Here is an 8,426-nt window from a genome sequence, read left to right as displayed (position 1 = left end):
GGGGAAGGCCTGGCCCCGAGCCCCCACGGCCTGCAGCGCTGTGCTCGCCAGCTGGCCCTGCCTGCAGCGCTGGTGTTTAGGCAGGCACTCCATTTTCCCATGCTCTTTTAAATTAATTTCAAGTCACTGTTTCATTTTCTGTGCCTAGCAGGTATTCCTAAGGGTCGTAGCTAAGGTAGGAAACAGACTTTACCGAAAGTGTTTTCAAATGCCAGTCCTGTTTTTCTGTATTTTCTCACAGGATTTAATTAGGCTAGTCCTTCCTTTTTCAGTAGTAATGTAGTTTGCATAAATGGGTAGAGTTATTTAACTGTTTTTTAACCACCCTGTCCACATCAGAGATGAAATTGCTAGTTTAATTTTTCTTAAAATAAACAAGTAGTTTTTTTGTTATGGGAAATGCACTCTTCTTTAGAATGTATTTCTTTTGTGGTATTTATTCTGCAACTCTCTAACCAATTTATTTGCCTTATGGAGATCCTTATTATAAATTTCAGATGCTAGTGGAAAATGCAATATGAATAACAGTTCTTTGGTGTTTGTCCCCCCCTTTATTTGATTCAAGGGCTTTCGTCTGGCTGGTCTCTCTGCTGCTTTCTTCTCTGGTGTGGTTTGTTGCTGTGCAAATTGGTGGTAGCCATTAGGCATCAGTATGGAAAAATGTGCTCATCTTTGGAGTGGTGTTTTCTGTTTTGGTCCAGGAACTATTTCGATTTACCTATGATAGACTTTTGAAGTAGGTCATATGATATTTCCCATTTACTGGAGACCCCTTAAGTGTGGAAGCACATTGGACAAGTAGATAACAGTATTCAATATCGGCAGTTCTCTTGTGGCAACATACTTTCTCAAGAGTTAGGTTTAATTGTAAAAAATAAAATAATTGTTGCCTTAGAACGAATAATAAAACTTAGGAACTTTAATTTTCAAATTTAAGTCTATGATGCAAATTGGGGATGAAACACAGCTAATAGGGTTAACCCTATTAATTAACCCTTGGATTCTCTTCCGTAGTAAGGGACATCTCTTGGAAAGAAAGCAAATTTAAAACAAAGTAGTTTAGATTTCATTTATCACGGCTGTCCATTAAAAGTTAGTATTAGTGAGAGCAAGCTCCCTTTCAGCCATATATTTGGAAGTTTTCATGAGTGAGTTATTACTGCCTGCCAGATTTCTTCAACTTATGACACTGTAGCTCTTTCTGTAAAGATCAAAGGGATTAAATGATAATAAACTTCTCAAATTGCATTCTGTTTAAGGGTATTTAATTTGACCTTTAAAGGTTTTTTTTCCCCTTTATTTAAATTCTGTCTAAATAAGAACACAAAATTAATAATTAGGTAAGTTTTCTGAGAAATAGGTTGCAGTGTCATATGGTAGCCTTTGATATCATGATATGTTGTCTTGTGACTGCCATATAAAATGTCAGATGGATGACTACAGTTGAGTGCAAAAGCAACAGCTTGCTTCACTGACCTTGAATTGCATGCATAGTCATACTTACCCTGTAATTACCATTTTATGACAGAAATGTAATCTTTAATAACTCAGTCCTTTATCAGCAGCTTCTTATAATTCAGGAAGTATGTACAAAACAATAATGAGGTTGTTTTTGCAAGTTATCTTTCAAGAGATTGATTTCCGACATTAAACTAAGAGAAAAAGGTTTTATTTTTATTTTCCGTTTCCAAACAAGTGAAAACTTTGGGGTGTGTTCCAAAAATCTTTCTGAAATCTTCTTGCTTTGGGGAAAAGGTGACCAATACTGATTTTGATTAGTGTATATTTCTCCATGCCAATGAATTAGATGCCTGTTGTCACTGGACTTTTGACAGCTTTTTGACGGACATATGTGCATGTCTTGTGTGGAGACATGATTGGGTCTAGAGAATGCAAAGGAGTATGAAGTCAGTCAGAGTGCCCTAAACATTTCCTCTGCGACCAAGGTGAAGACTGTTATGATAACTATGGCATTATTAGATTACATTGCTAATCAAGGAGTCAGCTATAGAGGTGGCTGAGATGGCCAACACCCCTCTGTGTTGACCATCTTTGTGTGTTTACAATAGTTAGAATATTTTAAGTCTTACCATCTATTAATAAAAATTGCTCTGTGCTGCTGATTTTCAGTTGGTAACCAAAGACCCCCCCGTACCCTGATAATATACTACCATGTTCAAATAGTTTCACTAGTTCAAGATCTAAAGGTTCATGCTGCTTCTGTTTTTAAAGGAGATGTCAGATGCTTAAGTGCCTCTTGAAAGACTCCATGGCAAGTCTGTCATTCTTGATCTAGAGCAGTGGTTTCCAACAAGTGATCTCAGCCTCCCTGCAGAGGTTCACCTACATCAAAAGCGAGGTTTAGAGAGCAAGCAAGTTTTCCTATGAAATTTTCTGCTACTTTTATTTTGAGATGTGCAGGGTCCTAAAATTTAAGTGTTAGTGAATTCTCTAATTATTAGGCTTTAAGTAGTAGAAATTATCTTTTTTTCCTTTTAATTTTAGGGAACAGTTTAATGTATCTCATTTTAATGATGTAACTAATTCAGTGGGTGAACAAAAAGCTTATAAAAAGTTTACTGCAACCAACTTAAAGACAAAATATAGTAACAGCTAGTCCTAAAAAGGCATATTTGTTCATGTATTCTCTCTGAATTATTTGCATGCCTTTTCTTTCAGGGTATTCGTATAAGATTTTAGAATCAGAAGATACTCTAACACATCTTTTCCTTGTTTTGCTGCTTTTTTTTATGACCAGAAGCATTTGCTGGTTTAGTCCCGTGACTCTATCTGTAGCTGAGGTTGGAAAAGTCAGCATTTCAAATGGGAGTCTGTTGACTTCCATTATGTTTGTCTCCATGATGGTTAAAACAAGTGACAACTATTTTTTCTAAATTATATATAATGTATATATGTATTATATATAACTATATAGTATAATCAAAATATTAGCATGATTATAATATATTAACATATTATGTATAATATGCTAGATAATATATATAAAGATATAACACCCCCGCATACTTGCAAATGAAGTTTTTAAAAAATCACATTTTGAAAATCATACAGGTTTTTGTAAAAGTTCAAGTAAGCTCTGCAGGTGTTCTCAAAAGACTGATTACAAGAGCCCCACTGACGGTGTGTCAGCTGAAAACCATTCTTGCAGGCACAAATTTCAGCTTAAACTGGAATGACTTTAGAAAGACTAAGGGCAGTCTCTTCAAATACATATTTCTGTGCTCTGCTAAAGCTAAAATAGGTATCTGTGTGGTCAGGTGGTTCATAGAAATAGAGAAATAAGCTGATCTGGGCCAGTTGCATATGATGAAGTTAGTGGATAAAGTTAAGTTGTTTGACCCAGTGCTTGTTCTACCCAGAAAGGATTTTATCCATATCTTCTTGGAATGTGGTCCCTGCTTGTAGTGGCTTGCTCTTCTGTGACTTCCCTGATGAGTTTTTTTCACTTGTTCTTGCTGAAGATTGCAGCAGTGTGGAGCAATGCCAACTGTCCAGTCTGTTTCTATTCTTAATGGCTTTCAACCCTGTTACAATAAACAGTTAACCTTATTTATCTTGTTTTTATTATGAATAGGTAGTATTCCTTGCCCTGCCAGAGAGCTATGGATAAGTGAGAAGCCAGCAGAGCAGATCACAGTAATGTTCTTCACAAAGTATTTTCTGTCTCTCAGTGTGTAAAAAAAAATAATTCTTAACCTCTCCCACTTTTTAGAGTAGGCCACTCTAAAAGGTTAAAGTGGTGGGTTGGGTTTTTTTTGAGTTGCTAGAGGCTTATATTTTCTAGCAAGGCAAGAAACTGTTCTTTGTATTTATTAAATACAGAAAGCAAAGAACAAAAGCGGAAAAACATTGGTGAAAAATGTCTGAAGAGTATAGAATGTCCACTGCACAACCTCCTTCACTCTTTCACTTTTTGTATGGCAATTTCTAAAGGAAAAGCCCTACTTGATAGTCCTCCAGAGGTCATACTACTTCTTGTTGAGAAAAATGTGCTTAAGGTTTTTTTTCAATATATTCCTTTAAGAAAAGCACGGAGGAAAAAATATAAAAAGTAGCAAATGTTCTGCTTTTGTTCTGCTTTTGTCTATTTTTTCTAGTGGATGAATTCCTAGAAGATTTCATAAAATGTATGCAATCTGTACAGAAGCAGTTAAAGGTTAGTTCTGTAAAAATAGCTTAGAAATGTTCTATGCTGGCAGCTTTTAGGCAATCTGCTGGAAATGTGAGTCAGTGAACATACACACATAGGATCATGGTGCCCATGCAAATATATTACATTGTTATTAATTGAAGAGAAGGGGCTGCTGCCTTGCTTGATTTTATCAATGAAGAGATAGATGCATCCAAAGTTAGTAGATTTTTATTCATAAATGTTGACGGCTATGTGTGTTATGATTAATTAATAGAAAACTCCTTAATAAGCTGCTGCTGCCATTGCTTAAAAAGCATTTGGCTTTCCTGGGAAGATACTTCATTCAGTAGTATGTGACTATTAAATTTATATTGTATGTGCCTCCAAAAATATTTTTATATACTAAAGACTGTATAGGTACCTAGCTTGTGGAAGAATAATCCTTGAGTAATAACACTTGACTTTCAATTCCTTGTTTCATAGGAAGTGTTCCAGCATTCATGTTTATTTTTATGTTTCCTTTTGCTGTTGTTTCCAAACTTGAATGTATATTGTTGTGAGGAAGTAAAAGTGACTTTTCTGACTTGATTTTCTCATCTGTAAGTCACTAGGTGGTGCCGTTTCACCTCTCTGGAATCAGAAACTGTCATACAAATTATTTTTAGTATCAGTTGTTAATTATGTTTTTAAAAGAAAACAAAATAATTGGACTTTTGAGTTCTTTTTTGGAACTATCGCTTTTTTTCTGAGACTATGCAATATATATTTTGCTTGAATAAACTAATGTATAAATGAAAATGTGCAAAATTTCCAAATTCTGTTAATTTAAATTGCCATAAACTTTTAGTTTTACATTTGTTTACATATATTTTACTGACTTTGATAATGAGACCTGATTTGATAAAAACGCACATTTTAAATGTAGAATTTTTTGAGGGTCTTTTGTTCCTGAGGTCCAGGTAAGTAACTGCAGCTAATGTGAATTATAATACGGATTACTTCGGTTGAGGTGTAGCAGTTTTCATCCATGGACAATTGCTCTATATTTCTCTGTGACTGTACTAAGAATTGAAAGTAAGAGAGTTAACAGTGTCCCATTTATGTATCTTACTGTAGTCCTGGGATACCACAGAAACAATTTTGTGCAGTTTCACATAACAGGCTAAAAGTTGTCCAGGGAACTTTTGTTTCATAATTTCACATCAAAAAGCTACGTGGTATTTTAGTGTATTGTCACAACTCGTGCTGAGTAAGAGTTAGCTACAAGTGATAGGTATTATTTCCAGGTTTAACCACTTTTCTGTTTAGCTGGTCAGAAACAGGAAGACTTGTGAAACCATTTTTGCAAAATGGCTTTGATGCTTTTTTGTAATAGCTCAAATTGAGAGAGTGGCAAAGTAGAACTTAACATTCACAGGAATGCTTTTTATTAATAAAATCACTTATTTTGAATTATTCCAATATCAGGTGTTCATTTGCTGGTCAGCGGTCTTTTCTTGGTGAGGAACGACGTTCTAAAACTGTAGCTGCCATATTGTGGTAGAAAGCCGTCTTATGAGTGGACAAGGTGCAGTGCGTCAGGTTAGTTAAAGAACAACTTTGTAAGGTTCAGAAAAAATAATGAATACGTAAGTTGTCTAAAGCTATGCAGTAAGTGGGTTACGGTTCTAGATTAGAACGTGGGCAGAGCCTCTGGGACATTCAAGAAAGACTTTTAATGTAAGCAAATGATCTAAAACCGGTACCACCAAAACATTTAACTGGTTGTGTGAACTGCTTGGTTCCCTGAGGCTTCCAAGCCACCATCTCTTTGTAACTTCTTACTTGTTTTGTGAAGAGCCAAGCACTTACTAAGCATTCATGGTAAAGAAGTGGAGGCTTCAGCATATCCTGGTGCTGGATACTCTAGTCGGGTCAGCCTGCGCTGCTCTTTGCAGTTGGATACATCCGCTCCAAGTGTTGTACAGTCATGTAAGGCCATCCAGCAGTCCCTGGTATTTTTTCATCGACTCTGAAAGATGAACATGGTGGGAAAATTTGTGTGTGTGTTACGAAGTCTTCTGTTTGCTTTTGCTGGACTTAATTAAAGTGCAGGGAATTTGAAATCTGTTGGTAAACATTTACTTATTGAATAGGCATCCAAAACTGAAACAAGGTGTCAGAGTTTACTCTTCTGTAATGTTCCTGATTATCTGGCATTTTGAAATCTAAAACATATAAATATTGCCTTCTTGTAAAGAGGTCTGTAGGGTAGGTTAAGCTCCAGTTTACATTTTCTGGTGATGAAGAAAAATGTTTGTCTTTTTTCCTTGGTTTCCTTCTACTTAAAAAATAAAATAAAGTAAAAGTGTTACTAAGATTTAAATGTTCCTTGCAAGGTAATAATAGAAACCCCCCAGTGTCTTTTTGAATTTTTATGTCCCCAGCTGTATTTGTGGTTAAAAAAAGCCCACACCACAATAAAGTTATAAACAGTTTCCAGAATACACTCAACGCCTAAGAATAACTTTTTACAGCTTTCTTTTAGAATTTCCAAAAATTTGATTACTTGGAAATAATAATTTGGAAATAATAAAAAAGCAAGGGTTGGCAGCAGTGCTGGTTGTTCTGAGTCAGCTGGTGGCATTGGGTCTCATGAGTTCTCCAATCAGTTTCATTTCCTTAAGGTCTTGACAGTAGGAGAAGTGGAAAGTGGGGCAAATTATCAGGCCACTATAAAATGAGCACAGGTAGAAACCAATGATTTATTTGTGGTGTGAAAGTTGAAGGGAATATTCCACCCAGCAGTTCTCCGATTTTGGGTATCCTGCTACCCAGACATGGAATATAATTAATTTTCCCATGTATCATTGTAGTTTGCTGTGTTCCTTCAGTTTGGGGTCACAGGATCTGCTGATCCTGAGCACTGAAATGGATGACACTCTGGGACAGACAGCTGCACCTAACACACTGCATATTACAGTGTTTTTAAAAAGCTCTGATTTCTTTAAAATGACACCTTTTCATTTCACCTCCCCAGCTGTTTGACACCAACCATCTCTTCTCATGCGAAGAACTCTGGATGTTACTTAAATTCCTGCTACTTGCCTAACTATCTTTATTTATATTTTTGCAGACTTTCCTGCATTCTCACTATGAAGGTAGCATAGCGCCATCCTTTATTACCCTGATCCTCATGGGGACTTAGACTTTCCTCACTGCAGGTGGCTCCCTTCAAAATCTGAAACACCGCTTGTTATGCAGGGACAGTGATTTCCTTTTAGCTCATCAACATCCCAGATAGTCTCTAATATCATCTATAATCTCTCTACACATTTAGAGTAACTGATGTTTTCTTGAATTTCAGGGGAGGAAAAAATCCGTATTTGTTTACTTCACAACTGGTTTTTTGTCGGGCAGCTGTTTGAAATGTACAATTCAAACCTCCTCATGGATGCCACACATCTGAGGACCTAATAGTTCAGTTGTAGCTTTCTGCAATAATAAGACAAATGATTCAAAGTTAAATGTATATGTTTAACTATGGGTAACAGATTTAAAGTTGAGAAGCCTTTTTTTTAAGCTTCTATATTTAATACACTTTTTCAGAAGTTAAAATTTGCTTGTTGGGGGCATTAACTTTTAGGTGTATATCTTAAAAGTAATCCTTGGGAGTTGTTTTGATACCTTAGATTTGATACACACAGAACTTTTTGTGACTCAATGCTTCCTGATCAAATTTTGAAATACACTTAGTTGTGCAAGATGTGTTGTACCCCTACACTGTTCACAGTGGAGAAAATGTAAAAATAAGTTCTTTATCATGATCCTGCTCTGCACGCCTTTTAGCAGAATAGACTTGTGACTGGTCAACCAGTTTGGACAAAGGTATACCAAGTTGATTTCAAACTTTGTTATATAAATTATGATAGGACATCCTGAGGTAAGTTCTCCTTTCTGAAGAAAAAAAAAGAAAAGCTGGTAGCTGCTATTGTGATAACCTCTTCCTGAGAGGAGAAATTCTTGACTAAACCAGGAAGTAAGGCAGTCAGTAAAGCGCTTCTGTGAGGATATTCATATTTGCTTACAGGAAGTGAACACTCTTGAGTTTGGAGTTGAGATTATATAGTCACGCTATAGGTGCATTGTAACACAAAGGAACGGGTTTCCTTATATCACGAGGAAATGGAAGGAGATCTCTACACCCCTTGTGGCATCCAACTCTCACTTCTTTTCTGGCTTAAGTTTTGTAGGATTCATTTGTGCAATTGGAGCCTCAAAAATGGGTCATTCC

The sequence above is a fragment of the Charadrius vociferus genome, unplaced genomic scaffold (assembly GCF_000708025.1).
Source record: "Charadrius vociferus isolate BGI_N301 unplaced genomic scaffold, ASM70802v2 scaffold356, whole genome shotgun sequence".
Classification (NCBI taxonomy): Eukaryota; Metazoa; Chordata; class Aves; order Charadriiformes; family Charadriidae; genus Charadrius; species Charadrius vociferus.
The sequence above is the reverse complement of the archived record's forward strand: the minus strand, read 5'-3'. Positions refer to the sequence as shown.